General features: G+C 30.6%; 1 protein-coding gene across 6 annotated transcripts in view; it reads left to right on the plus strand.

Annotated features, from left to right (window-relative positions):
- Window positions 1–23669, plus strand: part of LOC112680296 (potassium voltage-gated channel subfamily H member 8) — a 201275-nt gene that overhangs the window by 13006 nt on the left and 164600 nt on the right. Inside the window, exon 1 of one of the 6 annotated variants that reach the window (XM_025550342.1) lies at window positions 18377–19116. The exons of the other annotated variants lie outside the window; for them this stretch is intronic. The gene's annotated coding sequence lies outside the window, so the exon portion shown is untranslated. Of the gene's footprint in view, window positions 1–18376; window positions 19117–23669 lie in introns of those variants that run through there. 6 annotated transcript variants of the gene reach the window in all.

The raw sequence follows: 23669 nt of genomic DNA on the forward strand, positions 1-23669 counted from the left end.
TAAATAAATATAAGTATGTGGTATAAAGTAAAATTGTAAACGCATGAAGTTGATGTTTTTATTTCGTTTGTTAGATCTACTGTGACGATGAATTTGATTGTGTTGGAAAGCGAATTGAGATTCTGGTTGAAAAATTCAGTGAGTGACTCTGAGGCTTACCATTTTTTCTATTATATGTTGTATTTGCAGTATTTGATAAATATGTTTTATGTTGAATGGAACCATATCGATGTGGTATATATTGGTGCGTCCTCTTTAGACATTGGTTAGATGTGTGTTAATTTTGTGTGACCGATTAATCTTATGGTTATGACTTCAAACTTTCTGGATAATTTAGGTGGAAAAGGCCAGTGATGCATATTTTGCTTTATTTCATAGAGTTTGATGGATCGAGATGTTCATTTTTGGTATTATATTAGTATATTTATATTTAATTAAACGTAATATATCAATGCGGGAGATGATTTAGAACATCGGTTCTTAACCTTTGTGTAGTGGCGACCCAAGATATTTACCAAATTTTTCCTGCGACATTTTTATAAATAATATTCAATGGCAGAATAAAAAATAACTATTTGTTACTCTTAATTGAGTAACATTTTTTACTCATATTACTTGTATTCATAATAAGTCATAATATTAATTACATTATATTTAAAAATAAACATTTCTTTTAATAATATTGTATTGTTTTTTAAATAATTTTTAATTTAATGAATTCCTTGGTCTTGATGGTGCTTTACCCATGAATCAATTTAGAGTTCTTCTATGGAGTTAGTAAGTGAAATACGCATCGTGGGTTCGACATCAAGCTTGTTTCTTGATTTGGTTTTGATTGTAGTTAATATCTTTATTACAACATGTAAAAATATTAGTTAATGGCCTTTGCATACTCAAATTTAACTCATTTAATAACGAAAAAATATCTGATAGATACGCAACCTTTGTCAACCAAATTATATCTTGAAAATGGATGGATAACAGTGAATTTTTTCTCTTAAAAATACTTCTATTTCAGTTCTTAATTCAAAAAATCTCGTTAAAATTTTTCTCCATGATAACCAACGTACATGAGGTTTCATTTATTATTTATAAGACTTAAAAATAAAAATATTATACTAATGTTTTAAATTTTTATCCGACCCATTTAAAATTATTGGCGACCCAAAATTGGGTCGCGACCCTATGTTTAAGAACCGTTGATTTAGAAGACTGATAATTGAGTGGATGATGTAACATTTTTGGCGTTTATTCATTCGCCTGTTCATTTCTTTTAATTTTTGAAAGGCCATTTTGTATTTATTAAATGAGTAATTATCAACGACTTTTTAAATGGTTAAATTAATACAAGAATTTAATTTTACTTAAATAAAAATAATTGTATTAAATAGTTAAAATTGTGTAATTTTAGTCAAACTAACTAAGAAATTTAATAAATACAATGTCTTTTACTGTAAATGGTAAAAATTTTCTGGCGTTCCTCTAAGCAACCATCTAGGTCCTCTACTTTTTAATGTTTTCATTAACACCGTTTATTTACAAATTATTCCTTGTCGAGTTTTTCTGTTCATCGACGATGCCAACATTTTCTATGCTGTATCGTCTATGAATGACTGTCTAATTCTTCAGAATGTTTTGATTAAATTCGTTAACTGGTGTAACGCTGTGTGGTTAACTTTAAATTCTAATAAATGTAAAGTGATGACTTATCATCGCACTAAAGATTTTGATTATTTTGAAGTTTTGATTATTGACTTGACAATCTCCCTCTTTTACGCGTTACTGAAATTAAGGATCTGGGCTTCCTCTATGTTTCCTTTCTGGATTTCCGACCTCACATGGATCTTATTATTTGCATAGCGCTTCGGGTCTTAGGTTTTATAAGGCGACATTTATCAAACTTTGATCCACTCAAATGTTTGTCTGTGCTTTATTCCTCGGTAGTTAGGATGCTATTAAAATATGGTACCGTTGTTTGGTTCCCTTATACCTTAGGTGACATGCAACGTCTAGACCAAGTTCAAAACCGTTTCCTGAACTTTGCTAGTTACCGCCTCAACATTCCCCACCGGCCCCATGACTATAGTCTTATCAGTGATATTTTCAATTTAAAATTACTAGCCGAACGCCGTATTATCTCCTATTGTAATTTAATTAATGGATTAATTGAAGGGACTATTGATGCACCCCGTTTGTTAGATCGACTCGACATTTGTATACCTGGATGTACCAGATTTCATGGTTTATTTTATCTACCTGTGAACCGTTCTCATTTTACAAATAATTTTCCTCTAGTTAAGATGATGTCGATTGCCAATAATTTCAGTGTTTAGTATTTTCAAACCTTGGCCTATTTTTACATCTTAATGTATTATATGTTTTACAGTTTTACAGTTATATTTATTTTAACGTTGATTTTATATATAGTTTAAATCAATTGTTACACACCTTGTTTTTGATATAAAAATTATATGTATTTAATTTATGTTAAAAAAGAAGAAGTTTTAAGAAGATCTTAACTTGTATAATTACACTATGTAAAAGCCAAATGGCATACATTAAAATTAAAATAAATAAATAAAAAAATAACATATTGTAAACAATTGTTTTAAAATCTATGTTGTGTAGTCACGACAAAAGCTACGAAATGCTACATAACCATCACAAGACACGCGATTAACTATGTGTTGTCACTCAATTATTGTTATTAGTTAGTTCACTATTGGAATTAATTACCTGCATTTCTTTTAGTTGTTATCTTTATTGTTAGTATTGTTATTATTCATATTTAATTATGTTTTAATCATTATTAATTGTCAACTACTGCTTATTTTGTAATTGGACTTTGGTCCATAATAAATAAATAAATAAATATAAATAAATAAAATAACTGCCCCAAGAAACGCGATTAACTATGCATCGTCACATTACCAGACGAAACACGGCCACGCTACTATAAGCCGAACGTAAAACGCTTGTTTCACGAATAATTTTCCGTATCCGCCAATCGGGTGACAATAATTTAAATTCTTATTATTTTTTTCTTCGCTTTCCAAATCGTTTCATCGCCTACAATTTTGCTCACGCTTTTTTCGTCCGGTATTCGTTTTACAGTATGTAAAACTATGATGTGTGTTGTGCTACCATCACGTAGGCTATAAAGAAATTTCGGAAAATTTAATTTGTACGAATTGTGTTAATAAGAAAAAAAAATATGCGCTGGGTACAGTTGTACAAATTATTTTTATCTAGAAAATAAATAATTTGTAATATCTTTTTATCCATCTTTTAATAAAATGGTTATCTGAGATAAATTATACAGATTATTTTGAATGTGATAATATACTTAATATTATAGACCAATAGAATAATATAGACAATAATAATTAAACATATATAGTTATAAAACAATCAATCTCTGGCTGGAACGTTCCATAAATAACTACGTACAAACTGGGATTATAATGATTAAAATAATAATTAACAATAAAACTAACCACTGACTTTTAGTGACCACGGCTATATATATTTATATATTATATGCTTCAGCGATTTTGCATGAATTTTGTTTAACTGCATGTAAATCAAAGACAAACTGATGACCATTAAATTAAATTAGAATATTACTAAATAACAAGGTAGCATTATAATTACATTTTTTTTTATTAATTATTTAAATTATAATATGTTGATTAACTTTTGTTTATCATTTTGAATTTTAATAATGGGCTTTGTAAACTGATTAATCTTATGTACAAAATTATCTTGCCACAGTGTTTGTTATTGAATTCCTTCGAAACAGCTTGATCGATTTTTATGAAATTGATTGTGTAGTTATTTGGTAGATCTGAGAATATCTTCTAAATTATTTTTCAAACCCCAAGGTGTAAAGGGTGGCTCACCCCAAACGTATAAATTGTATACATATATCTAATATAGATGGAGTCATTGGCTTAATATTCATGGTAATTGTAAATTGTAAATATTTATTTATTTATTTTACAAAACAGGCCGTAGCCCAAAGTACAATTTTTGAAGACATAAATATACAAATTTAATTATATAATTTAACAAGTTATAAAAAAGTGAATGTAGGGATATTCTCGTTTGCAATGTGCATTATTCTGAAAATAGGTCGGTTATATGAATCTATTAATATCAAACATTCTTATTGTAATAAGTAATAATATTGTTTGTATATAAATAAAGTTAAAAAAAAAATTTGTTCTACAACAATGCAACAATGCAAGATGCAACAAGATGCAAAGGGGCCAATTCGGGCTCATGAACAAATGGAGCCACAAACATGAGGAACAGAAGAGAGAGAATAAATAACAGACGAACAAATCCAATCCGATTATATGAATATGCGTGTGAGTATGGAGCGATTGTGTGAATGTCAACCACAAGAGGCACGTTTTGAAAAAGTTGAGAATATTATTACTGAGGAAATTCCTGATCTATTTATTGATTAACTACTGTTCGACATTGTTACAACAAACATGATTCATGGCCTATGAGGTGATCTGAATCTTTTATGGTCTTACATGACAGATGGTAAATGTACAAAGCATTTTCTTTAAGATTTCACTAATGATTTTATCACAAATTTCGACGGTTATCCAATATATCGTCGAAAAAATACCGATAATGATGGAAAATTTACAAAAAATATTAACAACGTAGACATTGACATTGACAATCTTTGGGTGGTACCATTTTCGCCTATGTTGAGTAAAATATTCAATGCTCATTTTAATGTTAAGTTCTGTAGTTAGGTGAAGAACATCAAATACATCTGCAAGTATATGAATAAAGGCATTGATATGGTTGTGTTTCAAATTGAGAATATCAATGTGAATGTCTCTCGATTAAATAAAAATGACAAATAACGCTCTACCAATTTGGCCGGTACATCAGCTCCAATGAAGTTTTCTGGCGTAACTTTGGTTTCTCAATTTACGAACGAAATTTAGTAGCTATACATTGAGCCAACCATCTTGAAAATGGCAGTGCATGTTTTTCGCAAACGAGACAGCATTTGATCATGCTATAAATCCACCAAAAACTATATTCACTGAATTTTTCGAATTGTATAATTGCGCGGATTCTTTTGGTGCCTTTGTATGAGCACAACTCTAGTCCAAAGTAACATACTATATTACATGGGCTCAAGCAAAAAAATGGATTCCTCTTAGCAAGGAATACCTGTTGATGCGTGCTCAGGTTTATTCAAATCAAACACTTTGGGCCGAGTATATACAGTCAATCCAAGGCTGATAGAGTGCTTCATCTGTGACTGTCATTGTTTAATGTCACCGGTTCATTATCATTTCAAGATATAAGCAGTGAATGGACAACAGTATTCGATGTTTAAAGATGTATGCCTTGCATGTAAAGTAAAAAAATAAATGGCTGGCGTTTTTAAATTTTTATAGGCCGTCATCGTCCACAGGGCTCCATTTATCTCTTAATCATAGACATCATCCCAACATATGAGTACTTACAATAAGTATCGTTAGTTATTTTTTATACTAGAAATACTAGAAATATATGGCAAAACAACGTTTGCCGGGCCAGCTATTCTTCTTTTGTTCTTTTTGTTTCATTTTGAGTAATTTTATATGTTTTCCAGAATATTCAATTCTAACCGTAAAGTTAGAATCAGTTAATCAGTAGTGATGTATATAAATGAATCGTTCTTTTTATAAATTTTAAATACGAGTAAATGTACTATTGGTCTCGAAAAACGATAATAAGTGACGGAGGTGTTCACTGCATAGCTATATTTGTTTAGGTTTATTGTTAAGGATATGATTTTATAACACACACACAAATATAATATATGGTATCATATTTATATACAAGGTGTTTCATTAAGAAAACACATCTCCGAGTTTAGTTCACCAATGTCATGACGAATTTCTTCCTGAAGTTCTTCAATTGTTCGTGGTTTGTTTTCGTAAACATGAGCTTTAATGTAACCCCAGAGGAAAAAATCAATTGGAGTTGGAACACACGATCTGGGAGGCCAGTTTTGATTACCAGATCGTGAAAGAAGTCGGCCCTCAAATTTTTCGTGCAATAACATGATTGTCGTATGAGCAGTATGGAAAATGGTTCCGTCCTGCTGGAACCATTTATCAGTTATGTTAAAATCATTTAATGTTGGTCACAAAAACTCTGTTATCATATCTCGGTAACGTTCTCCGGTTACCATTACTGTGTTTTCATATTCATCCTGAAAAAAATATGGGGCAATAACACCTCAACTCCAAAAGCTACGTCATACAGTTACCTGTTCAGGATGCATTTGACGTTGTTCAATTTGTTGTGGGTTTTCTGTCCCTCAAAGCCTACAGTTTTGCTTGTTTACAAATTTTTGAAATTGCAGAAATTAAGAAAGAAATTCGTCGTGTCATTGGTGAACTAAACCCGGAGATGTGTGAGCAAGTAATAGTAAATTTCGTGTTACGAACAGAAGCTTGCTAGCGAAGTCGAAGTGGACATACGCCAAATTTGATATTTCACACTTAAATCGTAGAATAGATATTACATGTTAATGTATTTTTTTTGTTCAAAATAATTTTTTTTTTATAAATTGATAATTAGATTAAATCTGGCGGCTTTAATGAAACACTCTATATATAAATTGTACAGTATTTAACCGAAATTAGTATCCCTTATTGTTTGTATTATTTGATAATTATTATAACAATATTAGTAAACAAATTGTTTGTTGTTGAACTGTTTGGATTGTTTGTGAGGTAGGTGTGATTGTTAAATTTATCTCTGATGTAGGTGATGAAAAATAGTACTAGTGAAATACGAAACTTATCGTAAATGCATTGCTGTGGCGTATGTTGTGTTGCCCAAGCACCTATTTTTATGTTACGAGATAATATTATACGTTGTATACGTTAACGTGGTAGCGCTATTTTCTGAACTTTTCTCCTCGCGAATATCCAAAAATCCAACTTCCTTCGTTGTGGCGTCGGTAAAATATGTCGTATTCGTTTAAAATGTTCGCGCAATTTAACAATTTTATCATTTCCTTACACCTATCGCAACAATGATAAAGCAATGACGTATAACATTGTGTTTATTACAGTTGTTGTTGACCATTGGAATAAGTGAATAAAGAAACTGTGAACAAAATACTAATAGAAATCTATCATACTTATCTGATTACATTTTTATAAGTAGGCTACGAAGATGTTGCTAACCGAATGTTTTCAAAATGTATATAGACGATTTTCTCTGTCCGTTACCGTTGTTTTACTTCTTATAAACACACGTTATAAACGGTATATTCAACTTTTCGTTTATCTTCTAAAGTATATTTATTTTTTGAATTGTTAATATTAAATTCTGTGTTTTTTTGCTTATATCGCTAAAACTTTGTGATGTTTGAAATCCATACGCACCGAAGAGCTATTTAGTTTAACATGGTGGTATTAGTTCGAAAATCTGTATTGGATATCAATGCATTTTATTGGTTTGCTTCATTTTAACGAATTAAATAAAAAATATCTGAATGGTTTTTAATTGTTTTCCTAGTTTTTGTATACTTCGTACTCATTGAATTATACAGCTTAAATATATACATCAATATAATATAATTTGATAAAATATAAAACTTTTTTTTGTTACTATTTTTTATGTATTTTTTGTATTAAATATTTTCGTTTAAATACCTACACATTTATATCTATTATATAAATTTAATCAAAATTGAAATATATTTATTTATGCTTATGAACATTTATCATGAACTAAATTTCCAAATAATAACATTATACAATATATATATATATATATATATATATATGGTTAATTATTATTGCAGAACATGTTTTAATTACACAGCATTCACATTATTTGTATTATGTTTATATTAATAAAATGAAAAAGAGTAAAAATGTAATATCATTATGTTGTGTTTGAATTTTCCATCAAGTATTTAGTCCCGATATTATTTTCATTTTACAAGTACTTTCTTTGTGGCTCTAAAAATGACCCAACAGAGTGAACATATAAAGGTTCAGGTAAATCTGATGTTGAGCGTTAATTATACGTTTGGGAGAGTTTACTACTCATCCACACATTATATAATCATAAAGGGATTTTATATATGTTAGTATAAAATCATATATTTTAAACACAAAATTAAGTACTTATTTTATCCATTATGGATTCTTCAAATAAACCCAGTATGCTTTTTTGAGAAATGGAAATGTATTATCCAATTTATAATTTACACAGGCAGATCACTTTTACAATAAATTAGGTAAAACTTGTTTCAAAAACAAATTGGTATTAAAAATAAATTTTTATAGTAAGTAGTAAAAGAAAAAACTCAAAGAACAAAAAATTATAGCTTTTGAGATTCTTAAATTATAGTTTAGAATAGTTATATTATCATACAAAATTAATTACGAATGAATAAATATATATTTTTAGATTTTTATAATATCACTCAATTATTTTGAATATAATTTTGATAGATTTCAAGTGATATAGAACATTTTTAATGAAATTAATGAGGTTATGCTTACTCAATTTTCTTTTAAATTACATTTGTAAAAATAATGAGTAGTGTACTAAATTTTTCATATTTTTATGTTCATAAATATACTTACTGAGTCAAATATTATGAATTTTTAGTACTGTGAATTAAATTTGGTTAACATGCCATGTGATTTAAGCCGTAATTAACAAAATTCTTTATTTTTCGAAAAAAATGATTGTGACGCAATGTAAATAGTCAAATATAACGTGTTACATAATGAGGTAAAATAATAAATTTGAAACGCCAAATATGGGCTGACCGTTCCGTTTTACATAAAAAAAAACAAAATTGTCACAAACAATTAAAAAGGTCGGGGAAGCCAACAAATTTGCTTATTTGTTTTTCCCGTGAATGTCCAACTCGAAACGTTTAGATTTTTGAGTTTCTACGTCACATTTTTACATAACTGAGGCGGCTTGGTTCCCTTATATTCGTCGTTATCAATGGAACTATTTGAAGGTGATCCAATCTATTGAGGTAAAAAACATATAGGTATATAGGCATGTTAACAATAGCCAAGAACTCACTTCTCCTCAACTCAGCCGTCTCTCTGTTCATCCAGTTAATTGATCATAAGAGACTCTAAGGTCATATTTCACAAGATCATTAATTACAATTTTCATCATATCTACCCGCCTTCTTAGCACTATCACATAAACTCTATCCACAAATAAATCTTTCTAAACAAGGCCTCACTTGGTTATTTCCTAGACTTACAGATCTTCTAAAATGTATACAGTTAGAAAAGGCTTATGCCTTGTGATGTTCATTAAAGGAAAGCTAGTGGTCATTTAATTCCATAAATTAAAGCCGACATTGAATGATATATTTTATTGGGATTTGAAATACATGAGAATATTGGACCATTTACTGACATCCAACTATTAACGAATGGTTAGATTGACTGATGTTTTACATCTATTTCATTAAAATTATTTTAAAAGTTTAATTTAAAATTGTCGTAATTTTTTTTTCTCTTGGATCCATTTGATCGCTTATTTATTAATTATCTAAATCAATTAGGAGTTCATGTATAAGTTTATTATACGTAAGCAAACATTGTTTTGGAATTTATTAGTTTACGAACAAATCTATACAAAATCAAAAATTATGGTATATTATTTAATTATTCGAGCTTATGATAAAATTCGTATGAATAGTTAGTGCTAAAATTACGTTTTCAGTATTCAAGTTTAATTGTTTTTTTTTTTAGGAAATTTTTCTTAAATTAAAGTTTTAGAATATTTTATAAAAGTTTACAGTTTTATTTAGTACTTCTAGATTTATAACTTTTGAATTCTTCAACTATGTAAAATGCCTCTAAAAAAATCTTCAATAAATAATAGAAAACGATGAATGGACTAATTATTCCATAAAAAATTAGATATCATATTAATTTAGTGTAAGTTATAAGAACTCCATGTGTGGATGGCTCTTGCTTTTAAGCCTCCAGTCTCAACATCAAAATTGAATAATTAATTACTTTTATCTTTATTTATTTATCAATACTTTCTGTTTATTATTTTAATATCATTAATAACATTTAATGTAAAAATAATCGAATATACTGTACGTATAATTAAAAAATAAAAACAATAAAAAAAACATACATAAAATAATAGGCATTATTTATATACCGATTTTTTTGATGAAATCAATGAATATTCATTTGATTTTTTTTTGGATTGTATTACAAACTCCCACGGTTTTCTAAAACCGTTCTTTTTTTCAACTTTTGATCATAAGGGAGGGGAGGGCACCTTTCGTACTTGGATGTGTTACTTTTTTGGCGGCACTTTGAAAAAAATGTTCTCAACATTTTTTCGCAACTGTATCATATATTCCCCTCGAGTTCTTCAACTTGGCTTTTTATTCATTGATTGGATACAGAAGAATTTGATTGGAAGAAAATAAAATACAATAATTTCGAATGTTCCTCTTTTATGGCATGTTAACTTAAGTACCGCATTATATTGTATTCCAAATTTATTTTTTTTTAAAACTTAATATATCGCAAAAAAATTCAATTTTATATAATGTAAATATATAGGGTGTTCCTGAAATAGCTGAGGAAACTAGTATACGCATACTCTCTGGAGTGGCTAAATGAAGAATCTTTTGATTTTTTTTCCATCTTCAAAACTTGGGTTTTATATCATTATCTTTAAAACATTATTTCGCATCTAAAAATTAATATTTGTGACATATTTCTTGAAAATTTCTTACATGAATTGATATGTGACATAGATTATGGGATTGTTATTCGTTTTCACGCATGAGTGGCCAGGATCAGAAAATGTGATGTGACTTATAGATTTGTATGAAAATTCTGCAAGATAAAAGATGTTGAAATGTATTGATTGTTATTTCAAATATCTGATAAATTAACACAGTTCTTATTGAATTTTAGATACATTTTGTTTAATTATGATTATTTTACAATAAAAATGTAAAAAACGGATGATAAGCTCAAAATCGATGTCATATATCGATTCACGTGAGAAATTTGCAAGAAATATGTTACAAGTATTCATTTTTAGATTCGAATTATTGTTCTAAAGATAATTATATAAGACTCAGGTTTTTAAGATAAAAAAAAAAATGTCAAAAGATTCTTCATTTGGCTACTTTAGAGAGTATGCGTATAAGTATACTAGTTTCCTCAATCATTTCAGGAATAAGCTGTATACTCTATAAGAGTATAACTACGAGTAAATCATATACAAGTATATCATTAAGATTAATTTATATTTCAAGATATATGTATATATAAATAATGTATTTATAATATTTATATATACATATATGTATATGTTAAGCTAAATGATTAGAATATATATAAATTGTTATGGTTGCACTCAACATTGATATCAATATTTATTCTACCTATCATATGTATATTTCATCTTTGAGATACTTGTAAAGACAATAAACGTATACTTACTAGTAAAAATAAATCTTTGACAATTGGGTTGTTCAGTTAGTGTCTAATAAAAATGTTGAATTGAATTGAATCGTATAAATTTACGGATTAACTTTTTTATTAGTGAAATTAACAATAATAATTTAATTTGGTTATTTTTCGTAAAGTAACCCAATGAATATAATATCCGTTTTCAAAAATAATTTGACATTCATTTCAAATTCAATGGTAAATATTTGTTTTATGCCACTAAAATATTTGAAGAACTATCACTTCTTAAAAGGTTTTTGAATTCATATTATTGACGATTGGGATGCATATATTTTGTGACTTTTGATTGGGAAGAGTCAATAGTTTATTATTACTCAATTTTAATTTCACCACTATGTCAGTTGATAATGAAATGATTATATTTTGTTTTTTATAAAGTATTAATCACTAAAGATAATATTTTCTAAAATTCCAACTATCTTTTATATTGGTTTATTATACGTATACGTATAAATTATAAATTATTTGTAAAGTTTATCTCGATGTTTAATTTTTTTCAATCATTGATTAACAGTCTTTTATAGTGAAACTAAAGGTTTTGTATTTGTAAGAAATTCAATTTTTTTCTTTTCTTTATTTACAATTATTATTGAATATAATAAACAGTAAGTAGAAAATCTTATAGTTACGTAAGTTAATAAATAAACATTATTTGGGTTTTTAAATATAAATAAAATTTAAAAGCTAAAGGATTAGTATAAAAATTTTAAAAAAATCCAGACTAAATTTTTCTAAATATATTGAATATCATCAAAATTTTCATTCATTATTAAAAACCTTTTTATAACGAACGATTTAAAATATTTTTCTAAAATATTATTTTTTAATGGAAAATTTTTTGTGTGTGAAAAAAATTAGTTAATAAACATGTATCGTTTTAACGAGTTATCGAAACTAACTTCCAAAATAGATTCTTTACGTAAACAATTAATGCAAGTGAAATCTGATAGAAAAGAAACTTCCTAAGGCCGACTATACATGATGTGGCTTGCATATGTAAACTGTACAGGTAAAAAGTATACATTTACCTATACACACAATGTGCAACACACGTTGTGGTAAATAATTAGGTTTGAACTATCAGTTAACCACATTTGTCACCAGACATGCACGCAAGATGATTACGCGCTCGCAGAGATTGGTTTAGTTTTAATTATTGATAGTAAAAAGAAGTTCGAAAACATATAAGTAAAGATATCTTTAAAATTTTGATTTCCTAGAAAATTAAATAAATGGTGGTACCAGAGCGTAGGCTCACCAGAGACAAGGTTTTGATTGGTATAACTCAATAAGCTCTTCAATTATTTGATAGTACTTTCAACTTGTCATATTTGGTACAAAAATTTGAAATTTAAATTTAATTACTACGAATGAGCGAAAAAATATACAAAACTCAACTGAAACCATGCAGTTGTCAGGTAAACCACACACATGTTCCGGTATGCAAAAACTGTACAGGCAGAATATAGACAATTTCAATTCTTTCTGAAAACTGTATAGTTCACAAAACTTGTAGTTGCACAAAAAAAGGCTCACATACACGCTCCGGTTTGCCTGTAGAAGTAAACTGTGCAGATAAACCTGTATAGCAAACCGCATCGTGTATAGTCGGCCTAAGTAAACTAGAATCTTACCCTCTCAGGTTTAAACATATTTTCACGTAATAAATAATAACGGCTGTCAATTTCCAATAGCTTTCATGTTTACCTAAAATAAATCTGACGGGATACGGGTTCATTCTTTTTCGAGTGTTAGTCATGTAATACGACTAACATAATAAATTTATAAAGTTTTTCTCAACCACAGCCACCCTACACCTCCAGCAGTCCAGAACACCAATCTCAACTTAATGAAAACTTCTCACCGCACTCACGTACGTATGCAAACGCGACTAAGGGTTCCCTCCCAACAACCAGTCCAACTCAACTGATAATGAGACCTCTCTCACTAAATTTCTTGATGAATTTAAATCAATCATATATCCCCTATTATCCCTCCTCACCCAAGTCCTCACAAACCTCATAAATAATATAAACAAATAAAATGCAAACCAATAATTTTACGTCCAACTCTCTCCTCATCTTAACCTGGAACTCTAATGGCCTAATTAACCGTAGAAACGAACTACTGGCCACCCTCCAAAACAATAGAATTGATATTGCACTTATTTCAGAAACGCACCTAATCAACACCACACAAATAAATCTACCTGGTTACCACATTATTAAATCGAATCACCCAGATGGCACAGCCCATGCTGGCGCTGCTATTTTTATAAGAACCTCACTATTATTCTACCCTCTTCCTCAGTACCAAACAGCCCATATACAAGCCTGCGGAATTGCTCTAATATTAAACAATATTCCAATCAATATCTATGCCATATACAGCCCGCCCCGTCATTCCATAACACCAACTCTCTTCCAGCACTTCTTTAATACACTAAGCCAAAGATTTATAATCGGAGGCGATCTAAACGCGAAAAACATACAATGGGGCTGTCGCACCAACAACCCTCGCGGTAACACCCTACATAACCTATCGCAACAAAATAATTACAAAATTCACGCTCCTCCTTCTCCAATCTATTGGCCTACATCCCTAAGAAAAGAACCAGACATTCTTGATATATTTGTCATGAAAATCCCAAACCGCCTTCACAATACATTAATCAACCTCGATGATTTATGTTCTGATCACTCGGCAGTCCTTCTCACAATAGACACCGCTGCTTCTAAAAAATCGAACAAACCTAGTCTCACTCAAGGTCGTATGGACTGGGAAGCCTTCAGAACTTAACTCGTTAACCGTATAGATCTCAAAACTAGACTAAAATCAACTCAAGACATAGACGACGCTGTTAACACCTTCACAACATCAATTCATCAAGCAGCTTGGTCCTCCTCCACTATTCCTAACCCACTTAATAAATCCACCTCTGATCTTCCACATTTTGTCAGAACTCTAATATCGGAAAAAAGAAAAGCACGCGCTGTTTGGCAAAGAACTAAATATCCCTCTGACAAACGACTATTTAATCACCTAACCAATAAACTCAAAAGAATCCTAGCTAAAATCAAATCCGATAACTTAACAAACCATCTCGCATCCCTTTTCACCACCGACAATTCTCTTTGGCAAAACACCAGAAAAATTATCTGCTCTCAACTACCAGTACCCCCTCTGAGAAACCCTGACGCCGCATGGCTTATCAGTGACTCAGAAAAAGCTAATGCTTTTCGTCAACGTTCCAGCCACATATTGATATCATACCCCGTAACAAAATAGTTGAAGTCGACCACTTCCTAACCAGTCCACTACCTATGACCCTTCCACCAAAATATATCATACCCAGTGAAGTCGAATTTATAATCAATAAATCTACACGTCATAAAATCCCAGGTTACGATCTTATTACATCAGAAGTCGCCTCCCAACTTCCCAGAAAAGCCATCTTATCACTCACGCACATTTACAACTCCATGCTTAGACTCTCATACTTTCCTCTACTTTAGAAATTCTCGATTATAATTATGATACTCAAACCCGGGAAACCCGCTGACTCTCCCAGCTCATATAGACAAATAAGCCTTCTACCTTTTTTTCTAAAGTATTTGAAAAACTCACATTTAAACGCCTACTCCCAATCATTGACACAAACCTCCCAGACAATCAATTCGGATTTCATAATAACCACTCTACCATACACCAGGTTCATTGTATAGTTGACGAAATTTCCTATTCTCTTGAAAAGAAACTAATCTGCACAGGCGCCTTCTTAGACGTAGCACAAGCGTTTGACAAGGTATGGCATCACGGCCTCCTTTTCAAATTAAAATCAATATTTCTTCCCAGCTTCTATTTAATCTTCAAGTCCTATCTAGAAGACGGGTATTTCTCCGTACGATATGGCTCAGCCCTATCTGACAAATCATCAATTAGAGCTGGAATACCGCAAGGAGCTGTAGCGGCACCTCTTTTATTCAACCTGTACACATCAGACCAACCCACTACCAACCTCACCACCACCAGTGACTTCACCGATGATAAAGCCATCCTGGCTCTTCACCATGACCCTCTCGAGGCATCCAGCCGAATCCAAACCCACCTTGACATCCTCTCGATATGGTACAAAGAATGGGGGTTCAAACTCAATGAATCCAAATCAATCTACTGCACATTCACTCTCAGACCAATAAGCTGCCCTCTATCACACTTAACAACCAACCTCTCCCGACCGCTCAAAATGTCCGTTACCTAGGCCTATGGCTAGATCGTCGACTCACGTGGGTTACCCACATACGTAACAAACGACTTGTACTAAATAATCGTCAAAGACAACTTCGCCTCATTCTATCATCCAAACATCTCTCACTACACAATAAAATCCTCATATACAAAGTACTTCTCAAACCTATCTGGTTCTACGGAATCCAACTCTGGGGTTCAGCCAAAAACTCCAATATAAACAGAATCTAAACATTCCGATCCAAATGCCTCAAGCAGATAACTAAAGCCCCTTTTTATGTTACAAATGATACCCTCCACAGGGACCTCCTCATTTCGACAGTAAAAAACGTCGCCAAAACCCTATATAAACGTTTCCACCTTAAACTTTCAAATCACCGAAACCCTCTCATCCAAAACCTATCTTCCCGTATAATCCCGGGCGACCCTGGCCGACGTCTAAAGCGTAGCTGGTGCCGTGACCTACTAGTCGACTAGTCCACCATCCCGTTATGAAGTGCTATTAATGAATAGCTTCTTCTTCAAGCCAACCATGACCAATGCCCTATAATTGTATTACCCCTCCATTGTGTTTATTTTAATTATATTTTTATACAGATTGTACAAATAAAAAACAAATATAACAAAAAAAAAAATAAAGTTTTTATTATAGAAATATTATTTTTTCATATATAAACAATGTAATTTTAAACAATATGCACTGATTCCAGTAATGTTTTTTCAAAATTTCACTTTTTTTCCTAGAACGATGGGAATTTGACGATTTCAACGTATTTGTGGTAGTATATCTACAAGTTTACCCCTATAGAATTTAACTTCTACTGATAAAAAGATTAATCGCTTTTTATCAAGTACTTTTATTATTTAAATTGAAGTTTATTTATTTTTCCGTAGCTGAAAAAAAAAAATCTAATTTGGATGTTAGTAAGTTTGTGGTGTGAAAAAATTTACAAACTGGAAAGAAGAATACATTTTTGGTATAACATTAAAAGTATATTTTTTATGAATCGATAGGTTTTTTTTTTTTATAAATTAAACTTTTAAATTTTGTTGTTGAATAATTTACCTAAAAGAAAGTTAGACGATCGATGAATACATTTTTTTCTCGTGTAAGTTTAATCTGCGAGTTTCTTTGCAATAATGTATTTAAAATGGATGACTGTATATATTCGTTTAAGATCCGTTTTGAATTCCCGGCTGAGTTCGGGCAATTCGTCTTACATTGATATATATATATACATGTATATATATATATATTTATGAAAAAAGTTCATGGTTCACGACTTCGGTGTCAAGTAAAAACGAAAAACGTAGTTGGGCACGCGATTCGAATTTTAATTACGACTGACCCGTACATTGATATACCTCTAACGTCTAACTAGGGAAAGAGACGATTCTCAACTCCTCAGTACTGAAAATATATACATAACATATACGAGTAATTATAATCATGGAATTTCTATATTTCGTATACAGGATCAATTACATTTTTAAAAGACTTAAGACTACCGATGGAAAAAATTGAAAGTATACGTCACTATGATAAATTACGTGATTATATTCGATTAGTTATTGTCGTTGAAATCTAAAAAATCCAAAAGTGTTATCGATCTCATTCAAACGGTTAGAAAAACTGTAAACAATTTATATCATATATCATCTATATATATATATCATATTATAAGTATTTATACGGAAAAGGTAGAATAGCAATTCTTAAATAAGAATCTGAAAAATAAAAATCCTGTGTATAGTATAAATTAAAATAATCAGATGTCGAAATTAAGAAAAAAAAGTGGTTCCCGGCTGTGTTAGAACGAAAAGTGTGTATAATGATATTATCTTGTGCGCGTATTTGATTACGGTGTACAATAGTTACGGTCTACAATAGTGTAATAGTTTTGTCCATCGACGGGTTCGGTGTACAAGTGACAAGTACTCACTATACTCCAGGCACGTATACAATAGGAGGAGGGGTCCAAGGGTTCCAAGTTGGAACTTCCAACCACCTGCTGAAATTGTAAGAAAATCGGTACTCTAATTTTGATATCCACACAGTAGTTTTATATTACACGGGCAAAGAAGTTTTCCGTCGTTATTCATTGATAATAGTTGTTGTCACTTGTAGCCCACGGAAACCTCGAAACCCGAATAGTTGTTTACGTTTTCGTGCGCGCGTTCGCTTTGCTCGCACAGGTTGGCGGTACGTCTTGCACGAGACACCGTTTAACGCGCGTCGATGATTTCCGGATAATTTTTGAAAACCGCAACGTCGTCGACACATTACGATAACGACATAATTATCGTAGAAAAATAAACGAAAAACTACGATATTATAATGATCCGGAGATCTCGGGGTCTTTCACTCCGCGTGTCCGTCAGATAGTGTTGGCGTACCTTTACACAACCGCCGCCGCCGATAGCGGTGGCGGTGGCAGCGGTGGTGATGGTGGCGGCGCGTTGCCTAGGGTTGCACGGGCTCGACGGCGGCGGCTGTTGCTACCGCGTCCAGCAGCAGCAGCAGCAGCAGCAGCAGCATCAGCAGCGAACGGCCGCCGACGTCAGTATCTCGTTACCGGCGCTGCGCACCGTACATACGCGGCCCCGCCACGCTCTCGCGATCGTATTTCGCGCGCGCGTGCCCATCATCCACGCCGCCGTCTCGCGCGTTGTTTCCCGCGTGCTCGTGTCGTCAATCTGTTTCCGCCTCCCGTCACTGTGCGCACGGGCGACGACGACGACGACGACGACGACGACGACGACCGGGGTTGGCCGCCACCGCGCACACAGTGACGTCGTCGCCGCCGCCGCTGCCGCTGCCGCTGCCGCCGCCGCCACCGTCGTCGCCGTTGCCGTTACCGTTATCGTCGTTGCCGTTACCGTCGTTGCCTCCGCCGCAACCATGACGACTGTTGCACTCGGCTCGGTGTATCTGCAACCGTGATACGGTCATCGTCGTCGTCGTTGTCCGTTGATCCCCGCTGCTGGAGAGTCTGCACAGCTCTCTGATACGCATCGCGTCCCCTTGAACACGACATTATTATTATTATTATTTTTATCAAACCGTATGAAATAACAATTTTTACATTTGCTGTCACGATAATAATTGTTTTAATAACAATAACATTAACAACACATCGTGTTACAATACCCACCATCGAAATACATATTTACATAATAATACATCGTCACCATCATTTTCACGACGTAAATTCTTATTTGACCACCTGCACTATCGCCGACGCCGCAGCCGCGCACAGTCTCGCACACTAATCGTCGTCGCGTTATCCGTGCGTGCGCGCGTGTACCGTTCTCTCCACAGGTAAGCTCGACGATCCCCACACTTCCCGCACCATCCCCTTCACACTCGTTACTTATTTTTGTTACCCGTTCACCGTACGCCATTATAATATACAAATCCAACTTCAGCCCTGCCGCTGTACTTGCCCACCGTCCGATCATCAACCACTTAAGTCTCTGACGCATGACCGTACATATGTATACATATATTATACTCATATAATACATATATTCATGTATAATATATCGAAGGTAACTGGGGGTTGATTTTATTTCGGTGTTCGTGTCGTTGAATCCGCATCCAATGGTATGCTACCTGCTGATTTAAGTGCAGTACGTGTTGTACCGTAAACGTACGTGGAGCACGATACGCATTATGTGAAAATATCGTATTCTATCTCCTGCCATCTTCGTACGATATTTTTTTTCCGAAAAAAAATACGATTCTATTTTCCGCCGTCGTATTCTATAGATTTTGTGGAGTGACGCGAGCGATATACCGCTTCTACACCGTTTTATTTTACTTTAAACGTATCGCTGTGTATGTATATGTATAAAAAAAAATTCCAAGAAGATTGTATGACACTTTTACACCTCATTATTTTATATGGCAAAGACTGGTAGGCAATAAATGTAATACATCTCAATAGATAAAATGATGACAACTTTCATAAAAATCGTTGTGTTTTTAATTATTTCATAAGATGATTTATAAAAAAATACAAATTATAAATGTGAATAAAATGTAAAGATCATTGTTTAGAGAAAAAAATCTTCATGTTTATTTACCGGAGACTTATTAATTTTAATAAAAAAGAAAAAAAAGCCGATAGACGCAGAGGCTGAGTTTTATCTTTCATTGCGGATTACTGTATGTATATATACTTGAAGGTAATGATGGATCGCCGTATATATATATATATAAAAGAAAATATTATAAAGCAAAGTATGCAAAAAAATATCGTGTAAAAATAAATTTAATATAGTGAAAATCGGTTTCACTTTTTTCTCTTTTATGTCACTAATTGCAACATGAATGTAATCAGCAATATGCATTTTTATGAGATATTTATATTCGAATTATAAGTTAAAATACAAATTTAGTAATATCCAAAAGAACTATTATTGTGACTATATTCGTGAAAAATATCCTTTTATTTTAATAATATTCCATACACACTAAAAAATCTTTTAAAAAAAATTAACTAAGTTTAATATTTCAATACTAACTATATTTATTAATTAGAAAATTAATATTTCAAATCATAAAATTAAGAATAATTTTTATCAATTGTATTTTTACGTACATTGAGAAAACTAGAAATCCAGTAGTGGATTGATAAATTAGTATTGGATTCATCTATAATGTGATTTTATCGATTCTGCCGACATTTTTGGTTTTAAAAAGAACTGTTTATCGACTCTACCGGTTATTGTTCTTAAAAATCAACCATAGAATTCGGTAGCTCGTATTTTCACGTGATTATAATGATAGTGGAAAAATGATAGAAAATCGACGTACATAATTTTATAATTATTTTTATCAGTTATAGTTTTATCGATAATCGTCATTTATAATATTTTACAATTTTAATAAAATGTCAAAATATAATTACATATATTATTATATACCTTTAACTTTAACTATGTTCTATCTATAGATATTTTACTAACATTCAATAAACACTACATGAAATGGAATTATCTGGTTATTACTTCGCAATATATTATGATTTTTTTTTTTCATTTATATGAAAAATCAACTATATTATTTTAATTAAAATAAAACTATACATTTGAAATAACTCAGGCTATAGAATTGTATTTGTATGCAGCTGGCCATGTACTAATAGAGTGTACGGAATTATTAATTTTCGACGGAATCGATACACAATTTTTATGAGCACAAGCTGGTAGAATCGATATGAAATCGACGGAATCTATATACGCTCATCATATTAATGTGGCCAATGCATTAAAATGAACGAATATAAATTAGCATATCGTGTCAAATTCGTATACAAATATCATAATAGCCATGATATTTGTATTGATTAATTTGAAAAAACGTTCAAAAATAGAAATAGAAAGACTAAAAGGATTAATTTGAGTATATGAATTAGTTTATTGTGTAACATTTTTTCGTTATTAATAGCTAGCCGACATAAAATGTATAGACATCACAGTACATATTTTTAAAAAAAAAACATAGTGTATCCCTCTTGCTTGTCCAAATAATTATTATTATTTATTTAATTGTAAAATATTTGTTACTTACCTTTTAGAGTTTTGGCTTAATAATTGTATGCATAACAGATCAAGTGTGTTGCCTGTTGATACCACAAGGTTAAACTTTGAACATAAAAGCTTTATAACTATTTAGAAATTTGTAATAATTTAGAGCTATAAATTTGGAATTTGTATTACAATCGTACCCAATTTTCTCCGTGTGTTAGTACGTCAAGCAAATGGGTTTTCTCATGAAGAATTATTATTTTAATATTATTTTTAAAGATTTGAAAAAATATGATAATTGTAAAATATTTTAGTTGTACAGTTTGTTTAAATATTCTTAAATTAATCCTATAAAATACTAGAAAAAACAAAACTATGGATTATACGGAACATAATTCAAATCGTAAATAGTTAAAATATATATTGTCGTTCATTAAAAATAAACTATTTTTATGAAAAATAAATCGTAAGAGAAGTAATTGTATGTCTAGAGTTAAAGATTTTAAGTACATTGATATTTATTTTATAAAAAGTATTTGAAAAAAGATTAAACGAAATTCTTCTGTCAACATAGAGATGGTGGATAAACAGGCAAAAGGCAGTGTGAAAATATATTTCAAACTAAGTTAAGCTAGTATCTTTAGCTTGGCCGTGTTGTAGTATTTATTTATTTGTATACAATGAACCACCGTATACGTTTATACATTTATGTATAAAATCAGAAATTGATTTCGATTTTGAATGGGGAGGTCGAATGAATTATATACATATTATGTGTTTCATCTTAATATGATCGTAATTAAAATTTAGCTTAATATTTTCGCATAACAAAATTAATTTTTATTTTGTATGTATTTTTGTAAAAATAATAATACCAAATATACCAGGTTCTCTGGAAATGAAATACTCGATAATGTGAATTATATTATTTTGTAATATAGTATAATATAAACGATCTTGGATTTAGTCTTGAGTTTCATATTATGAGATCAGAATGACTGATTATTATTTTTTTTTTAATTTTATGGTATTTTTTTTAATTTTACTAGAAAATATTATAAAAAAGTATATGCTTTCAAGAACTCGAGAAAAATAAAATGTCACTGTATAAATCATATAAGTGTATAATTTCGTATAAATTATGAGATAATTATTCAATCTTGGTTAACTTTGGGTCAACCCTAATTCTCGAGTAATATGTTACAATTAACTTGAATGGAAAGTTTTAATCTTTAAAGTATTTACTAAACGTGGTTATTATAAAACCAAATCATAACTAATATTTTATTAAATGAAGCTTCTTTATCAGTTTTGTAATTTTAACTTTACATTGTAATGGTTTATATAACTTTCACTAATTTTAAGTATAATTTTGAACTTAAAGTCTTATGCTTTTTCGAAACATGATCTTTATCGGTAGAATAAAATAACTTTTAGAATTCGGGTTTTCTTTCAAGAAACATACTTAAACAAATAAAAGTAATAAATTGAACTAAAAACTGTCATCGATATTTCTGTTGATTAGAATTAATAAAATTGTACGGATAATTTGGATGTACAGACTTGTTGTTACAATAAACTGTACGTATTTATCATTAATACACAAGAATGAATAACCTGACAATAATAATAATTAAGATGAATAGTTTGTCAATTTTACTATCACGTAGGTAATTGTTTTTTAAAGTGGAAATCTTAGAATAGTCATTAAAAATATTTAAAATTAACATTAAAATGTTAATAATGTAAAATATAAGAAATTAAAAATATTGAGTGTTAATAACTTTAAATGTCATCAAATTTTTTTTTGAAAATGAGTATCACTTATTAAACAGATCACCAAGTATAGTTTAATTTTTTAAAAAAAATATTATATTTGGGTCGAAATTTGTTTTTAAATTTGAAAAGTTTTTCATTTTTATGATGTGATTATAAAAATTATCTTTAAATTTCAAAACTCATTAAAATAATTGTTATGATTTTTAGGAAATTTTGAGGTAAGTACAAAGTTAAGATTTAATACGAATATTTAATCGAATAAAAAAATATAAGTTTGAGATTTATATTTATAATAAGTATAAATAGTTTATAAAATAAAAAAAATTGTAATATTTTTGTAGACGCTATAGTTATAGTAGAATGCTGCAGTTAACTATGAACCTTCGTAATTTAAATGGTATTACAAAAGTTGTTGAGATTTTTGGGATTTTAAAAGTTGTATATGCATTCGATTATGGGTTAACTAATATTATATGTTTTTTAAGGATGTGAGATACAGCCCCACCACCTGAAGCATTGCCTAACAGTGTTTCTAGGGTACGGGTGTACTGTCGGTATTAA

Source organism: Sipha flava, unplaced genomic scaffold, assembly GCF_003268045.1.
Source record: "Sipha flava isolate LNK unplaced genomic scaffold, YSA_version1 176_pilon_pilon, whole genome shotgun sequence".
NCBI classification, from domain to species: domain Eukaryota; kingdom Metazoa; phylum Arthropoda; class Insecta; order Hemiptera; family Aphididae; genus Sipha; species Sipha flava.